The sequence below is a fragment of the Nyctereutes procyonoides genome, unplaced genomic scaffold, assembly GCF_905146905.1.
Source record: "Nyctereutes procyonoides isolate TBG_1078 unplaced genomic scaffold, NYPRO_anot_genome, whole genome shotgun sequence".
Taxonomy (NCBI): domain Eukaryota; kingdom Metazoa; phylum Chordata; class Mammalia; order Carnivora; family Canidae; genus Nyctereutes; species Nyctereutes procyonoides.
In genome coordinates, this window is record NW_026575082.1 from 7003533 (window position 1) to 7023865 (window position 20333).

Below are 20333 nucleotides of genomic sequence, written 5' to 3' on the forward strand. Positions count from 1 at the left end.
GGTGAAATTAGAATGAATTCATACTAAATATATACCAATATTTGGGCATCTGGGTGGCTCCGTCAATTAAGTCAGTTAAATCTGATTCTTGATTTTGGTTCAGGTCATGATCTCAGGGTCTCAAGACAGAGCCCTACATTGGGTTTTGTGCTGGGAGTGGAGCCTGCCTAAGATTCTCTCCCTCCCTCTCACTCTACCCCTCCCACACCTGCCCCAACTTGCACACTCCCCACTCTTTTTCTCAAAAAAATATAAAATAAAATACAAATATGCCAATGTTAAGGTCATTTTCTTGATAACTGTACAATGGCTATGTAAAATAATGTCACTGGGGAGGAGGATGAGGGATGTAAGACAAATTTACATATTGTCTTAGCAACTTTTCTGTGTCTGACATTAATTAGAAATAAAAAAATAAAGGTTTTAAAATTATGTGTGTAGGGGCACTTGGGTAGCTAAGTAGGTTCAGTGTCTGACTTTTGGTTTCGGCTCAGGTCATGATCTCGGAGTCCTGGAACTGAACCCCATGTCAGGCTCTGTGCTGATAATGGAACCTGCCTGAGATTCTCTATTTCCCCTGTCTGCCCTTCCCCACACACAACTATCTCAATAAATAGATAAAATCTTTAAAAAAATAATAAAATTATATCTGTATAATTGACATAAGCATTCATGTCAATCATTGGCTTTTTCTGTCCTGTAGCCTCAGTATATGGTTTGAAAAATCCTACAGGGTGAAAGTCCCTCTGGCTTCTATCTCCTGAATTATAACTACCACCGATGACAACCTCATATTACAGCCTAACAACATAAAACTGCAGCATCATTTCAGCAGCTGAATAATTAAAAATATATATCACGTAGTACAGTGCAATGGAGATTTTACAGCCATAAATAGTGAAATAGCTTTTCCATTATATTCATAAGCATAATCAGTAACCAAGTCATTGCTAAAGAAAACTTCTTCTTATGTCTGTGTTTGTCATTGTCACTGACACATTTCTGAACAATTCAAAGTGTCTAAATGCATGGAATTTTTATCTAAAAAAGCTTACCAGAATGGGTGCATGTTGGCTACAAATAATGTGTTTTGGTTTTTTTTAAAGATTTTATTTAACCATTTGAGAGAGAGAGAGAGAGAGAGAGTGAGAAAACAAGTGAGGGGAGGGAGAATGGGAGAAGCAGGCTCCTCACTGAGCAGGAATCCCGACCTGGGGCTGGATCCCAAGACTCCAGGATCATGACCTGGGCCGAAGGCAGACACTTAACCAACTGAGCTACCCAGGCGCTCCATAATATAGTATTTTTAAAACAATTTATGTTTTGCTTTCCCAAAACATGCTGATAGAAGCATTATCTGAGTAGACAAGGGTAAGAGGCTGAGTAGCAGCAAAAGGCACCCTTAGGAAAAAATATATTTTTTAAATATCATTTGATGAAAATATTGGATACCCTGACCAGAAAATTGGCCCTGTTACTCATACATAATATTTGGGGGATACTGGGTGTAGAGTAAGCTATGTAATTTTAGTGTTGAAAACAACAGCACTTCTATGCAGAATACAATGAGACAATACAAAATTTCTATCAGTTAAATTATACTTACAGGATAGTTTTGTGTGACCATTTTTATTAAATTATAAACCAATCACATAATGAACTCTGGAGTCAAACTATATATTGAATTAAACTAACTCAATTGTTTGTATTAAAAGCTTGATCAAATCAAGTGAATCAGGCACCAGTATACTTACCCAAAAATACAGTTTAGTTATTTCTTTTTAGGTATGATATAAATAAACCTTCCCACAACTGCATTCATAGTCTCATAAACTCAGTTCTCCTACGTGTCGTTGGATGTCCTCGAGATTTCCATGATTAAAGCCACAATTTAGTATGAAGGACAAAATGACACTCTGTGTGTGATTTTCTTTAAACACAGACGAGAAATGTGGGGAGGAACAGATGTTGATTCTCATTGAGTCTCGGGTGAAGGGAGGGCTGGAAGATCTTTCCACTTTGTTCATTGCTCTTCCCCTGGTGTTGTCTACACTAGCACCACTCAACACCTTGGGCTTCCCTGGATGTGGATTATTTGTCATGCTTCTTTGTAGATTCTGATCCCTCCATTAGAATTTTTTACCCTCCCAGAATTCAATTCCCTCTAACCTGTTCTTCCCTGACTGGCTTTAGACTTCCCTGACCTTTAGACTCACCTCAGTTATTGTCTCTGTGTGTTTCTAGAGCAAACCTCTCCCACAAGACTTTCCACATTGTATGCAAATTATCTGTCAGAACGTTACTTCCATAAGAACAGGGGCAGTGTGTGCATCTCTGGTTTAGCACCCCTATGACCAGTCAAATCTCGATGGCATTTGTTCTTGTGAGGCTCATCTGCAGTTAAACTGCACACCTCTCTATCAGGCTATAAATTAGCAAAAGTCTGGAGCAGCTCTGTTCTATCCATCTCAATCTGAGGGACAATGTCTACTTGGATTGCATACTCTTCGTGGCAAAGGTCAGAAACTTCCAAAGGCCTAAGTGAAAAGGCAGGTGCCTGTTTAGTCTTGAAAATGGCACCATGTCATTTCTGCCCACATTCATTGAACAATGGCAGTCATGTGGCCAACCTGAAGATCCATGGAGAGAGACATGTATCCCTTCAAGAGAGGGAAGGAATGGGGCAGGGAGTAAACATATGCCTACAATTTATCTATTGCAAGCAAGGTCTGGGACAGTCTCTGGAACAAAGTAGGTGTTTAATACATTTTAGGGTGCTTAATTGTTCTCAACAAAAGATTTCAGCAGTTTGCCATTTTTGAAAATCCTGAAAAGCAAACGTGTTAAAAGCAGAGTCAAATACAGCTCAGTCATTAAATCAGTTTTATCACATTGCCTATGAGTTCTTTGCCTATCTGTCTCCTTCACTCTACCATGATCTCCGTGATGTCTTGCCTCATTAGTATCCTTACCCTTTAGTACTGGGCTTGACATCTGGGAAGTGAACATTAAATGCTCGCTGAATAAAGAATTAAGGAACATAAGTTAGGAAAAAAAGACAGAACGAGATCAAAGCAAAGCAAAGACAAAGCAAAGCAAGCTGCTTATGTGCCAGGAGCATCTCTTCCCTCATGGAAGTCATAATTGGCGCTTCAGCATTTACTAGAATGTCTGTTCTTTCCTTTGAAGTGATAGTCAAAAACTTGTAATTTAACTAGTTGTTATTATAAGTATAATTTATCATAAGGTAAGCCTCTAAATTTGCTTTTGCTTGCTAATTTATAAGATATATATATATATATATATATATATATATATATATGATGAAAATGTAACTGAGCAAGATGAATGTAGGTCTGAAGTCCCCAGAACCACAAAATACATAATCATAAGATACTTATAGCTCAGTGAACTCTAGACTAAATTTAATCATGCTCCCTGAATTAGGATACAGAAGGGCTAACTGATAATACTATCAATAATTGTGACTTAAAAATATAATTGTCTATGATCATGGATCGACGAAGGTGCAGAATCAGAAAGGGAACCCGCCCCCACCTCTGGTCTTGGTTTCATTGCAAATGTATACTGCATTCCCCCTGCCTCCCTGTTATTTGTAAATCATCTTACCACAAAAATATTATCAGCATTTTCATATAACATTAAAAGATTTATCTCTTTCATATATATTTCACGACTGGGATTTTATATTTGTGAGGAGATTTGGGCAACATCACGTATAGACCTTACAAATTTAACATTGAGTGAAAGAAAAAACTAAAAGGCAAACAGTGTATGATGGCATTTAAAAAAAAAAAGATTTTATTTTCTTATATGAAAGAGAATGAGAGCACAAGCAGGAGGAAAAGGGAGAAGCAGGCTCTCTGCTCATCAGGGAGCCATATGTGGACTCCATCCCAGGGCCCCAGGATCATGACCTGAGACAAAGGCAGACACTTGGCTGACTGAGCCACTCAGATACCCCATATGATTGCATTTAAATAAAGTTAAGAAACAGGCAAAACCAAGGATGGGGTTAAAATCCACGGGTGGTTACTGACTGAAGGGGAAGTGAGTGGAGAAGACAAAATAGTGTGGGGCTTGGGGGCAGCCTCAGGAGAGGCTGTTAATTTACTCTCTCTCCCTCCAGGTGCTTTTCACATGGACCTATCCTCCGTGTAGATTTTGTGTTTTACATTCTTGCCACTGTTCTCCACTGAACACACCACAGGCATTTTTAAGGTATCAGGACAGGACACTGGTCTCTCTGAATCTTTTGTATTGCTCCCTAAATTGTTCTTCCTGAAAGCCCTAGCTCTCTGATTCACAGTGTGGTCCTGTCCTGGGGTATTTCCTCCTAAAACGAGTGCCTCTGTTGCAGAGTGCCTGGGAGCCACCTTTACTGCCATCCTTTGAAAAGACTACCGTGCCCTCGCCCTCGTTGACATATTCCTATCTCTCCTGTCCTCCAGGCACTCTTCCTAGGCAATTCCATGAGGAACAATGATCAAGTAACCAATATTTTTCTTTAATAAAGTAGGACAATCCACGTTGATCGGGAAAAGAGATGAAAGAGAAAATTCAAAGATCTCAAACACAGTCTTGACAGATGTTAGGGAACTTGAAAGTTAAAGATCTGGGAATGAATTCTCCCCAATTCTTCCTGTATTGTCCGTCTGAAGACTTCTACTCTAAGAGATTCTCTGGTCCCTCTAAACTCTTGAAGTCTAAGATTAAAAATAGAAAGGAAGAAAAAAAAACCCAGAGACTTACGTCAATTTTCTTGCTTCTCATTAGTGGAGAGTTAGGACAAGGAGAAGTGGCAATAGGGAAATGACCTCTAAGAAAATCTATGTGGAGCAGCTAAATGTTAGGCAGGCAATGTTTCTCCCTTTACTTGGAATTCGAGGTCCCCACAGGAATTACTAACGCTTTCATGGTGCTTACTGTGCTGAGAACAATTCTAAGCAGTTTCCATGTAATAATCCACTTGACCTCCTACCAAAGCAACTGGAAATGAAAGTGTTATGATTCCCATCCTAAAGAGGAGAAATAATTGAGGCACGAAGTGAACAGCCTCATTCTAAGCTAACCATTCTGTATTTGAATCTGGGGGACATCTGGTTTGCAGAGCCCAAGATGAGCTTTTACAATATTTTATCTTATTTCAGATGCACATTGGGGTGGCTCATCCTCCATCTGATTTATTGCACCATGTGTTGAAGAAATTAACATTTTCTGAGCTTGTACTGCGTGAACGTGTGGCGCTGAGTTTTAGGAACTTAAATATGCATAAAGCACCTTTAACATTTGATTTTCATTGGTCATTCTTAATAAAAAGTAATGTTTAAGTTGACATAAAACTTTTATGAATTAAGAACTAACCTCTTATCTAAAACCCGAAGAACACTGAATAACCCCATATGTACTTTACAATGCTATACTTAATTTACCAAATAATTATTGAAAATATGTGTCAAAAACTGCTAGATGCGCGGGGGGGGGGGGGGTGGTCCCTGGGTGGCTCAGAGGTTTAGCACCCGCCTTTGGACCAGGGCACCATCCTGGAGTTCCGGGATCGAGTCTCATGATGGGCTCCCGGCATGGAGCCTGTTTCTTCCTCTGCCTGTGTCTCTGCCTCTCTCTCTCTCTCTATTTCTATCATGAATAAATAATAAAATATTAAAAAAAAAAAAACTGCTAGATCCTGAGGTTTGTCACCAAACCAGAGGCCTTCTAGGATGAGTTAAGGGCACTGTTGGCCATCTATGCAAGAGGCAAAAATAGAGAAAAAGATAATCACAAAGAGATTTTTGCATGTAGCTTCTATCTAATGGAGTAAAATCCAGTGTTCTTGAGAAAACAATTGTTGGCAAAAGCACTGCCATTTTGGACTAAAAGCACTGCCATTTTGGAAGTATAAAAAGAAAGACTAAAGGGTCCCCAGAAACACAAGTATAACTTTTAAGACATAAGTCATTTAGGTCCCCAGCTATGCACCCCCCTTCCAACAGGATCTGCTGCCCAACCAGCCCAAGCAACTTGGTAGGAGGTGTCAGAATGACAAAGAAATGCAAAGACTCCAGTAGTTAAGGAAACAAAGAGAATGCAAAAGCTAACAGTCTCTACCAGGCCAAGAAATAGCCTAATTGTATCAGAGACCATTAAATCAGTGGTGAAACTCCCAGTACATTTGGAGAAGTAAGGCCCTGTATTCCTTATCCAAGATAATGAGCTCAAGACCCTAATCAGTTTATTGGAGCTCTCAGAGCAAGCCCACAGGCCCTTCTCAGACAGGTACCTCTGCTTCATCATGATTTTAAAGTCTCTGTCCTAGGAGCACAAGCTTCATTAACATAACATAGGACACATGTATACACATTTCCTGACTACACGTGTGGCCTCAGATCCAGTTACATAACCATGGCAAAATTCCCCTTTCTGAATATTCGTCCTAACCCTAAGTAGAAAGAACCCACTCACCCCTGCTCAGGAGTCACAGCTTTGGAAATTACTCTTCATTATCTCCTTATTTGTTGGCAAATAAAGGCTCTTCCATGTGACAACTCCACCTGGTGGGGTCTTTATCTGTAACTCACAAAGGAGCCAACTCACTTTAGTTCCATCACATGAGCACAAAATAAAAGGCAATGGGAAGGAAGCAGGCTGATGAAATGGCTCAGGTGCAAATATAATTCCCTCCCATGAGAAGAAAACCAGGAGACCAGGGGGATGGCCCCACTGTTCTCTAAAATATAAAGCATGTTTTCTTCTGGGTGGGTGGAGAGCAATGAGAAACAGGGTTAAGGGACTCAGGAGTCTTGAAGGTTTGCAATTCAGTCTTGGGAGCAGCGGGACAGAAGCCAGACCACTGACATGGGGCACATAACGGACAGCCAGGCATCATCTCATGTGATGCTTCTGTGGTGCGGCTCCACCTCGAGACCCACTCGGCATTGCTGATTTTCACTCCTATCTATCTGCTGTGATGCTGTGGGGACCAGACAGATCTGCTGTTCATAGTTCTTCGAAAACAGTAGCAGTTTCCAGGGCTCTGAACTCAGTGCTTCTTGGTGGTATGTGACAGAGTAGGGGGGACGGTTTCCCCCTCCTAAACTTTTCAATTGTGTTTCTAATCTATTATTAAAAATTAAGGTATTAAAAAAATAAAAATAAAAAAATAAAAATTAAGGCATAAGATGTAGGGGATTCATCCCAACCACATTTTACTTAAGATAACACACAGGCTGTATGTGTGAATGATGTGCAAGTATGAACTGATATCTGTAATTATCTAATAAATATAAATATATACATATACGTAATAACTATAAATATATATGTACATATATAGTTACTTTGCAAGTAGATCAAAGTAGTGGTCATGATAAATGTTTTTCTCAGATATACATTTGGAAAACCTACTGGAGTAGGTATAAAGGGAAACAATAGGAAACAGAGAATAGGTAGTTTAGACAAAATATTCTTAATGCCTTAATTTACAATAATGTTTAAAAACGATGTTAGAATCTGGATACTTTTTTTTTAAGATTTTAGTTATTTAATTTGAGAGAGAGAGAGAGAGAGAGAGAGAGAGGCAGAGACACAGGCAGAGGGAGAAGCAGGCTCCATGCAGGGAGCCCCACGTGGGACTTGATCCTGGGTCTCCAGGATCAGGCCCTGGGCTGAAGGTAGCCTAAACCGCTGAGCCACCCAGGGATCCCCAGAATTTGGATACTTGCAATAAGAAAACTTTTCAATAGGATGTTTTCATTACAAAGTGGCTTATATTCATAAAAAGGTGTCATATTTGTATTGTTTTCTACAATTCTCTGATGAAAACATTACAAATGTTGTCAAACGACTTACATTTTCCAGTACGTAACATGTTTTACATCCAGAGAATGTTTAATTAATTTACTGATTAATTTTCTAATGCTATTGCTATTTGGCAGCTGTTTTGACAAAACTGCCTTCCTCATTATAGAAATCCTACTTGCGAAAAGAAGTCAACCATAGCAAATGGACTTATTGAATTATCCAGCTCACCAATTACATAGTATAAAATTATTCATCCTCATATAATTTGATCAGGAAAGATCATTTATCTTTAGCAACTGTATAAAATTACATATTATGCTGCAGGATAGCTGCAATCTTCAGAGTGTCTGTAGTTAGAAAACTTTTAAAATGTATTTGAACACTGAATTATTGCCTATTTTCCCATACCACTTTGTTACAAAAAAGGTTAGTATCTAACTAATTGCTCCACTGAGTCCACTTCTCACCATTGAAAAAGCATCACTTAGTTGTTTAAATGCAAAATGTCTATCGGTTATTATTCCTGGCCTCAATTTAGTGGAGACCTCATTCTTACTACATTTCAATGTTTATAAATTAATGAATTCAGAATCAATTCATTTCCTAATAAAACTAACATAATTTAATTGGAAACTCTTCTGTATGATCATTATTATAGGTATATATTAGAAGCACTGTAGCAAAGCATTTGTAAAGGTTGAGCTGACACTTAACATTTCTTATTCATAGTGCTGTGCTCAGCATTAATATTATTTTCCAATCTATTTATAGGTCTTTGTATCTTATCTTATTTAAAGACCATGCTTGATGTATTTGAAGATTACTTTTTTGTTACAACTAACCAAGTGGATCTAAATAGGCCTATCAACTAAAATGAATACTCCAATGAACCAAAAGTGAGCATTTCAGCTATCATTTGAGCCTATACATATTAATTTTTTCTATTTGGTCAGTCTTTCTAAGTATCATTCAAGTAATATATTATCAGGTAAAAGTCAAGAAGAATATACGTAGCTGTAACTAAAATTTATCTATATTTTTCTATAAATCAACAATATATGTCTAATATACATATTACTTATATTAACTATACATAATTTAGAGGAATACATATATCCATATACATCTAAAATTTTGGGAAAAATATAAAAAGTAAAATATCAAAGAAAAAGTTACCGAGATAACAATCAATTGACTATGTTGTCATAGAGGTAATACACATTTTAGCATAATATTTAACATTTAACTGTTTTCTGTTAAGTTAGGAGTCATAAAATGGTACTTTTTTTCTCCCCAGAAAAATTTCCAGTTTGCTAACAATGGAAAGATTTGGACGGGTTGCTAATAATGGAGAAAAGTCATCTAATATAAAATATGTGATTATCTTAAAATAAGATTTACAAAAAAACTCAAATATTTTGCTCATAGTAAGCCCCTTATCCCAATTTCTATAAAATCTTCTTTAAAAAAACATGCATAGTCAATCCATGGGAGATTCCAATATTGTCTTAGCATTCCCATGAATACTGGGTTTCATAGAAAAAGCTTTATTCCAAAAAAAAAAAAAAGAAAGAAAGAAAGAAAAAGGAAAAGCTTTATTCCTTAAAAAAAAGCTTTGCATTTTGGCTGTTATGATTTTATTAAATCATTAAGGCCTAACAGAAAGAATCAGTAATTTTCATGATATTATTATGTAGAAATTCTTATTCTCTTCATAAATCTATGTAAAAGAAAAAACCTTGAATTTTTAAAAACATTATATATAAAATTAACTGTTATAACTTTTATAAAAATAAAAAATGCGTACTTGTATTTTATTCTTTTAAGATTTATTTATTCATTCATGAGAGACAGAGAGGCAGAGACATAGGCAGAGGGAGAAGCAGGCTCCCTGTGGAGAGCCTGATGCAGGACTCGATCCCAGACCCCAGGATCACAACCTGAGGCAAATGCAGATGCTCAATCACTGAGCCATCCAGGTGTCCCAATTTGTATTTTTATGTTCTACCTAACATATCATGCAAATAAGAATGACATGAAAAACATGTTTTAAAAATTTAGATATTTTAAATTCACTGTGAAAAATTATTTTTAAAACATGATTAATTCATTATTGAGGTATTTCTCTCCTAGAAGCATATCTGATAAAGTCTATATTATTTCTAGCTCACAATAGCATAAAAGCAGCAAAAATGTTACTTCTGTAGCTGTAGTCAAAACAGCTTATAAAATTCCCTAAAATTTTTATTGCAATGTGATAACTAATGTAGATTTCCTTTAAAAATATAAACAGAGGACTTTTTTTAAATTAATAATCACACAGGGGATCCCTGGGTGGCTCAGCGGTTTGGCGCCTGCCTTTGGCCCAGGGCGCGATCCTGGAGTCCCGGGATCGAGTCCCACATCGGGCTCCCGGCATGGGGCCTGCTTCTCCCTCCTCCTGTGTCTCTGCCTCTTTCTCTCTCTCTCTCTGTGTCTATCATAAAAATAAATAAATAAATAAATATTTAAAAAAAATAATAATCACACAATCATTCTACAACTAAAGTAGCTTGACCAAATGTAGTAAACTAAACTCAAATAATAATCAGAAAATACAAAGGAACAAGAACAACGATAAAAGTGGAAGCAGCAGTAGTGAGTCTGAACTGAAGCTAAAGCTGCCTGGGTAGGTAAACAATGGGTGGAAATGGGACAGGATCCAGATCAAGTCATCACAGACGTTGGATTGTAATGGCACATGGGTAGGAGACAGTTCCTGGAGATACCATCTAACAAAGTGTTAGAATTGAAATTCATACATAAAAGTGGAATTTTAAAGCTAGTCTTTAGATATAAAAAGGATTAGGAGGTTTCATTATAAAGTAGAATACTGACACACACAAAAAAGTTCAATAATGATCAAAGAAAATTACCGACCAATATAATTATGAATACGGATGCATAATTTCTAAACAAAATATTAGCCAGGGAATCTACCATCACAGTAGCAAAATTCATGTGGCCATGTGTTCATGTGGCCATGAATAATTGGGCTCTATCCTGGGACCTCGTGGGTGGTTCAATATTTGGATATCAATCTATAACACAACATACTATGATATGACTACCATAGTCCAAGGAAAAATGTCATATGATTATCAAGTATCTTCATAATACTGGGAACGTGCAAAATGCAAGTCATTCATTTCAGAAAAAAACAAACAAAAACAAAACCCCAGGAAATTAGAAATTGAGAGTGCTGGTTTTTTGTTTGTTTTTGGCTTTAAATCTTTTCTATAAAATGAGAGAGGAGGCAACTGGGTGGTTGTCAATTAAGTGTCCAACTATTGCTTTCAGCTCAGGTCATGTTCTCAGGATTATAAGATTGAGCCCCACATCGGGCTTTGCACTCACTGTGGAGTATGCTTGGAATTCTCTCTCCCCCCTCTCCCTCCACCCTCCCCTGGCTTGCACACTCTAATTAATTGATTAATTAATTAATTAATTACAAAAAATAAAATGAGAGGAACAATGGCTAATTCCCGAGGATTTTAAAGAGTCACAAACATACTGCCGAGCATACTGATCACCTTTCTCTTCCTCTGGGGCATTTGCATTTGGACAGATTTGCTATAAACTTTTTTTAATTTTGGGATTTTTAAACTATTTTTTGTCTTAAAGAAAGATTGTGAAAATAGTGCAAAGAGTACTCCAATACTCCTTTGTAGATTCTCCCAATGTTAACATCTTACATAACATTATAATTATCACCTGAAACAGTATTAATTTTGTTAACTAGAAACCATATAAGTCTTTATCAGTTTTCCATTACTGTGAGGTACATACTCTTGCTCCCATTTTATAGAGAAGAAACTGAAGGTCACAGTGAAAGAGACTTGGTAAAATTCACTGAGCTTGGATATAGCATGGGTTAGGACTGAGTTTTGCTCAGTTTCTAAAAAAAAAACACTAATGTTTTCCTCCTTGGTCCCTTGTGCCAGCTCTTCACTGTGCCTAGAACATTCTCTGCCCCCTTCCATTCTTAGATCTAAATCCTGCTTCCACAGAGAAGCCTATCCTCAGCATGCTATGTGATGTCCCTTAACTATATCTTGGCTTCCCTCAACTTATAAAGAAAAACAGCAAAAACATAATCCTTTCACATACTGTTCACATATGCATAAATCATAAGGCATCAGAAATTCTCACAGTGAAAGTTTGGGGGGGAAAGCTATTCCAAAAAGTAGTTGGTTTGCTTTACCAAAATCAGAGTAGGCATGAAGGAAAAAAATCATCTATTGGGAGACAGGATCACCATCCAATAAACTTTTCATCTCACAAGGAAATTAGAACAACTATAAACCAACACGGCATAGTCTGGAAAAAAAAAAAACTAGAGTGATAAAACTCTTCAATCACACAGGATAAAAACTATACTTTTCTAAGACTACATTAAAAATAGAAAAGAGTCTTATATTTATGGAGACATGTACCTAAGAGCTAGAAAATATATACTCATTTAAACACCAAGAAAAAGGTAAAAAATAACTATATGGAAATTTTCATAAAAACAAATTCAGGACACTATGAAACACATTTTCTGATCAATTTTCAACTGTCAGAAAACTTCTGATTTTGAGAAGGTTAGAGTAGCTTATTTCTGACTCATTTCTTCCAGAGCAACTGGAAAACACAAGGAAAATCTATAGAGATCAGCGAGTGGATAAACAGTGAGAAGATCCAATCCTTTAGGGGACAGAGAGCCATAGGGATGTGAGCTGATACTCTTAGTTTTTCCCTAGGATACATCTGTCTCATATAGCAAAGTACAGGATCCCAAGAATCCCAACTTGAGAAAGAGGCAAGATAGGGAAAGAGGCAAGATAGGGGATGAGCCACCAACAGTCTCTTTGGCTGCTTCTTGGGGAAGGAGAGAGGAGACTGGACACATGAGCAGATAAATTCTGACTTCAGTGTGGTAGAGAACTCGTTCTAAATATAGTTCCCTGAAGAAATATGTCCAAGTCTGTAGCAACAGAGCAAGGTGATAAAGTGCTAGGCAGACATTCTCAGTAAAGCAGCTGCAGCCTTCAGCTCAGGGCATGATCCCAAGATCGAGTCCCTTATCAGGCTCCCTGCATGGAGCCTGCCTCTCCCTCTGCCTGTGTCTCTGCCTCTCTCTGTGTTTCTCATGAATAAATAAATAAATCTTTAAAAATAAAGAAATAAATATACTCTATATATATTAAAATGAGAAGCAGGCAGAAGTAAGGGTAGCGACTTCTTATCTGATAGGAGAATGTCTGTGAAAATAGGAGGATGTTTTCTTTCTTGATCTGAATGCTAGCTGTGTAGTCGGTTATTCACTTCAAGAAAGTTTCTAAGCCATACTCTCATGATTTGGGCAATTTTCTAATTTATACTGCAATAAAATGTTTACTGAAATGAAATTAATCAGTAAGATTAATAAAAATTTAAAGATATGTCTGGAAATTAAGACACGCATACTAAGCACATGGACCCATAAATACCTGTTTCTAAACACCTAGAAACAGGTGAGGAATGCCTGGGTGGCTCAGTGGCTAAGTGTCTGCCTTCAGCTCAGGGCATGATCCCAGGGTCCTGAGACTGAGTCCCTACATCAAGCTTCCTGCAGGGAGCCTGCTTCTCCATCTGCCTGTGTCTCTTTTTAAGTTTATGTAGACATAGGAATGGAATGCAGTTCCATTTTTCCCCCATAATTGATCTATCTTCTGCTTGCTTCCCTGTCTCTCATACTCTCTTGTGTCCACAGAAACTGTTTTTCCCTGTATATGCAAATTGTATGTTTATAAGTGAAAATGTTAATATATTAAATGATTAACCTTAAAGCAAAAAAAAAAAAAAAAGTCGCCATTGAGTAGGGGGCAAATGACCTCAAAATTTAGATGTAGTTAATTAAAATTTAGATGTAGTTAATTAAAGTGGTATTTTTAGGGAATTTTTGAGATTTAAATATTTATAGAATGAGTTAATAGGAGAAAAAAGTGTTGAAAATAATGCCTAAATATTTAATGTAAAAAGTGTGGCCAAATTGAAAGGAAATGAGGGAGAAATTTGGTAAAGATGAACTTGAGAAGATATTATAAAAGATAAAATATTTATAAATGCTATTTCTTTGGTTATTTGGGAAAAATAATAAAGTGGGAAACCTCAGACAAGACTTTTAAAGGAGTTACAAGGCAGCAAAAGGATGAGAAGTATAACTATATCAGATATTAGAAAAATGTTAGAGTAGGGATGCCTGGGTGGCTCAGTTGGTTGAGCATATGGCTTTGACTCAGGTCATGATCCCAGAGTCCTGGGATCGAGCCCCATGTTGGTTCCCTGCTCATTGGGAAGTCTGCTTCTCCCTCTGGCCCTATCTCCCCCATTTGTCCTCCCTCTCAAATAAATAAAAACCATTAAAAATAGAAAAACTTAGAGTTATTAACTTATAACTTAATTACATATATTATATTATATTATATTATATTATATTATATTATATTATATTATATATGGTATCATATTATAAATGTCATCAGCAAATGCATTTGAAGAGTTAGGTATGAAGGGTGATTTCCTAGAAAAATATGCCAAAATATATCGAATACAAGCCAACAGTCAATCAAGTTTAAATAATATGAATGTTTCTATAATAATAATTCAATTAATGATGAAAATACAGCTTTATTAAGAGGGAAAAAAAAGATATAAAGGCCTGGGAGGTGGGGGAAATCTAAATGGCTTTGTAGAAATAAGTCACAGAAGTCTTTCAAAAATTGAACCAAGGAATAGAAAAATGGAACTCTATTTTTGTATGAGGCAAATACAACCCCAATGTCAAAATAAGAAAAAATAGGGAAAAAAACAAATGTCAATTTTACTTAACTTAGAAACACATACCTAAAGAAATAATTAGCAACCTGAAACAAAAATGTATAAAAATTATATCCTTATGGTTCATACTAAGTGTATAGTATTTTCAATACCTGAAAATCTATATGATATACAAATGGATCTGCAACATGTATTTAAAAATAAAATCTCTTAGAAAAGCAGGAATTTAAAATAATCACATTATCTTTAATGTGTTCAAAGCCATATAAAAATTAATTTAACACAGCACTCATAAAATCTACCTGGAAGGAAGTGTAAGTTATTATTGAGAAATATTAAAAAGACCTAAATAAATTGATAGTTTCACCAATTTGGAATATAAAGACTCAATGCCAAATATAGTTCATTTCCTTTCTTTACTCATTAGTTCAATGAAAATCCAGTAAATATTCCAGTAGACTTTTTATAGTGACTTGGCAAGCAGATTCTAAAATGTCTATGAAGGAGAAAGAGGTTGGGAAAAATCAAAACTATTCCAAAGAACAAAGTCTATAGCATTCCTTCAACAGACATAGGATCTTATTAGGAAGCTATTTATTGGTTAGTGTTCTTAGTTACATAAAATGTAATTTACATTAGTTTAAGGAAGAAGAAATATATTTGTGGACACTAAAAACTCCCAGAATCCCTGATACCTTGAGAAAAAGAGGCTCAGGTCTCAGTGTCCAAGAACCATTTCCTAACTACAAAGTTGGTCCTAACTATAAAGAGAGTTACTGATGTCACTGTCTGTGAGTGTGAGGGTGTTGCCATCTCTGGTAACAGGAGCAAGTCACCAAGCTGTTCCAGTGATGCACAATTACTGACACAGACACCAGGTGACTCAGCATCCTTTATCACTCCTACTAGCTGAGCAAAGACTGAATTAAGGCTGAATTCATTTCCATAGGGGCCTTGTGTCTGAACCAAAGTCTCCCACAAGAGACTTTCCTCTTTTCCTATGTGATTGGAGTGACCTAGACAACACATCTACATTGTAGCTACAAGGGAAACAGGAAAATGAAGGGTTTTATTTGTATTATAATTTGGGAAGATGCATTATAATTTAGAATGATGGAGGTCAGAATATGAGGAATAATCAAATATGAAAAAGGAACCTAATGACCTAGGCACCCAAAGTAAGATGGCATCTACCACTGTGTAATAAAGAAGGTGTAGGAGGTCTCACAGAAGCACAAGATAACAGTGGAAGAGAACATCATAGCTCATAATGGGAAATGCAAAATGTCTACTCTTTTAGAGAAATATCAATACAGGGAAGCAAAATACACACATACACAGAGCACCCAATCCCTATCTTCCAGTTAGCAAACAAACAAAAGACTATAAACAGAAAAAAAAGTGTCAGATATCAAGATATTTATAGCATGTTTGACTGATGAAGTATTTATGGCAGGAACACTTTTTCTTTTAAGATTTATTAATTTATTTCAGAGAGACAGAACAAGAGAGAAGGAGGGATATGGACAGAGAGAGGAAAACCTCAAGTAGGTTCCCCAGTGAGTATGGAGCCCAAAGAAGGACTCCATCCCTTGACTCCAAGATCATGACCTGAGCCAAAACCAAGAGTCAGATGCTCAACTGACTGAGCCACTCAAGGATCCCAGGAAATACTTACTTTTTAAATAATATCCACAAATCTATATAAGCTCTTCTCCCCCAAAAATTGAAAATTAAAAAGAAAAACTAAGATGCAAGCCCAGAAGAGGAAATCATAATACCCATTAGCAATATGGATATGTGTTCCAACTCATTGATAATCAGGAAAAACAAATTAAAACAAGATTACATTTTCCACCCACTTGATTAGAAAATAACTACAGACCCAACTATAACTAGTACCAACAAGATGTAAGGAAATAGGGACATTCAAATGCTATTAATGGAAGAAGTGATTGTTATAATCACTGTTGTCATTTGATTATATCTAGTAAATCTGGAGGTGTGAATATGTCCTAAGACCCAATTTTCCATAGATATATGAAGGTACACATAAGAATATGCATAATTTGTTGCAACAGAGTTTAAAATAACAAAACATTGATAATCGGTAAGATGACCACAGGACATGAAATTAATATACTTTATATGCAAGCCATCATTGTTCCATGAGTGAAATAAATCAATTGAAGTTATAACTGTCAACATGAATAAATATCAAAACCCTAGTGTTCAGCAAAATAAAAACTAGTTTTTAAATGATTTAATGATATTTGTAGAAAGTTTTAAAACATACAAAACAATATTAGATGGTCATAAGTGTATTTCACTGTTAGAACAGTTTAAAGTCACACACAGAAATGAAAAACAACAAATACAGGATAGTGTTTACTTATGAGGATATATTTACGAGGGGATGAGATGAAAGAGGAGTGGAAAAGGGGCTTAAACTGTAACTTTAAGGTTTCATTTCTTAAGTTTGATAAAGTTACATTAGTCATGATTATAAGTATGGTCTATTTATGTTTGTGCTTCTCAAAAAGTAAAATATAGATTAAGAAGAAAGCCTGGTAGGGACTGGGATCACACTCTCTTCATACCTTGCTGATATCTCTGCATTCTCCTAAAGACTGCCCCATCCAACCTGCACAACACAGCAGGAGTCTCTGCAAAGCATCTCCTGACTCATCTCACTCTGCAAGTAGCCAAAACAGCAACGAGTGTTATTCCAAAGTGACATCTACCTTGGGGAGAAAGGAAGATAACTACACATACCAGATCTACTGCAGCTTCAGCAGTGGATGGGAGTAGGGGCAGACATCTGGTTGGATTGAGGGCTCCAGCCACCAGTGAAAATCTTTCAGGGAATAATGCAAGGACAGTGCCCTGTAGTTAGGTGACTGCACCAGCAAATGGGGCCGAAGGCAGGTTTGTGGTCTGACCCAACTACAAGCCCAAGGCAGCCTGAGACTGGCCCCCTAAAAGTACATGGATGAAACTCTGCTCACAACATGGAAAGTGAGCCACAGTGGCCAACTTGACTGAAGGGAAATATGGCTCACCCACAACAGTAGGGCACACATAACCCTAGATATTTAGGAATATGTAAAGCACATGGTTCTAGTGCCCAGGGGACATGGCATTACAGAACATGTGCTTCATAAGGCCACTATTTTCAAGAACAGAAAACATAGCTAACTTTTCTAATACACAAAACAGAGAGTTAGACAAAAAAAGGAGATAAGGAGTATGTTCCAAATGAAACAACAAGACAAAATCACAGCAAAGGAACTAAATGATACAAAGATAATCAATATGTCTGATAGAGAATTCAAAGTAATTATCATAAAGATACTTTCTGAACTTGGAAAAAAAAAACTGAAGCATTTCAGTGAAACCCTTAACAAGAGATAGAAACATAAAAAAGAACCAATCAGAGATGAAGGACTCAAAAGCTGAAAATGAAATACATTGGAGGAATCACCAGATTAGAGGAAGCAAAAACAGATCAATGACCTGAAAAACAAAGTATTGCAAAGCAACTAAGCTGAATAGAAAAAAAAGGAAAAAAATAAATGAGAACAGATTAAGGGAATTCAGTGATAACACCAAGGGTAATAACATTTGCATTATAGGGAACCCAGAAGAAGGAAATGTAGAAAAGGGGGTAGAAAAATTGGGGCAGAACATTTACTTAATGAAATGATAGCTGAAAACTTCCCTAATCTGGGGAAGGAATCAACATCCAGATCCAGGAGGCAGAGAGCTCTCAACAAAATCAACTCAAGGAAGTCCACATCAAAACATGTAATAATTAAAATGGATAAAAGTAGCAATAAAGAGAGAATTTTAAAAGCGAGAAGAAAAAGGAAAACAGTTACATATAAGAGAAATACCATAAAACTACAAGCTGATTTTCAGTAGAAAGTGCAGCCTAGCTGGCATAGAATGACATATTCCAAATGCTGACAGAAAATTCCTCCAATCAAGAATACCCTATCCAGCAAAGCTATCATTCAAAATTGAAGGAGTTATAAAGACTTTCCCACACACCAAAGTTAAAGAAATTCATCACCACTAAACCAGCTCTCCAAGAAATATTAAGCAGGATTAAGAAATGTAGGTGAAGAAAGAATTCCACAGATATATATAAAAATAAAAGTAGATTAATTGCTTATAAAACTAGTAGAGAGATTGAAGCACAAAAGCTGTAAAATAAAGTGTGTCTATAAAAATCAGTGAAGGGATTCACAAAATAAAACTATGTGAAGCATGACATCATATATATAAACCATGGGGACTGAGGGAGTAAAAATTTGGAGGTTTTAGAATGGGTTTCACTTAAGCAAACATCAACTCACCATTGACTGCTATAAGTGTAGGATGTTATATATCAAATTAATGGTGACCACAAATCAAAAACCTGTAATAGGTATGCAAAAAGAAAAAGAATACAAGTATATCACTAAAGAAAGTCATCAAACCACAAGACAAATGATAAGAGAAGAAAGGAACAAGAACCACAAAAACTGTAAAGTAAGTAAAATGGAAGTAAGTCCATACTTCTCAATAATTACTTTTTAAAAAGATTTTATTTATTTATTCATGAGAGAGAGAGAGAGAGAGAGAGAGAGAGAGAGAGAGAGAGAGAGAGAGAGGGACAGGCAGAGGGAGAAGCAGGCTCCATGCAGGGAGCCTGACATGGAACTAGATCCTGGGACTCCAGGATCATGCCCTGGGCCAAAGGCAGCGCTAAACTGCTGAGTGACCCCAGCTGCCCTCAATAATTACTTTGAATGTAAATGACCTGAATGCTCCAAAAAAAGGAAACAGGGTGACTGAATGGATTAAAAAAACAAGACCCAGGCCACCTGGGTGGCTCAGTGGTTGAGCCTTTGGCTCAGGTTGTGATCCTGTGGTCCTGGGATGAAGTCCTGCATTGGGCTCCTCACACAGAGCCTGCTTATCCCTTTTCTGTCTCTCATAAATAAATGAATAAAATCCTTAAAAAGACCCTTTGTATGCTGCCTCTAAGATATATTCACTTCAGACCTAAAGACATGCAAATTGAGGTGATGAGATAGAAAAGCATTTATTATGCAATGAGATGCAAAAAGAAGCTGAGGTGGCAATATTTACATTAGACAAAACAGACTTTAAAACAAAGATGTAGGGGATCCCTGGGTGGCTCAGTGGTTTAGTGCCTGCCTTCAGCCCAGGGCATGATCCTGGAGTCCTGGGATTGAATCCCATGTTGGGTTCCCGGCATGGAGCTTGCTTCTCCCTCTGCCTGTGTCTCTCCCTCTCTCTTAGTTTGTGTCTCTCAAGAATAAATAAATAAAATCTTTTAAATAAATAAATAAATAAATAAATAAAATGAAGACGTAACAAGAGACTAAGATGGACACTAATGAATGACAAAAGAGCAATCCAACAAGATATTATAATTGTAAATATTAATGCATCCAACCTGGGAGAACTCAAATACATAAAGCAACTATTAGCTGATATATTAAAAAAGAATATAACAATAATACAAGACATGAACACCCCCAATTACATCCCTGGATAGACTATCCAGGCAGAATAACAAAAAATAAACAGTGGCTATGTATGACACACTCAACCAGATGGATTTAACATATACAGAACATTCTATCTTAAACAGG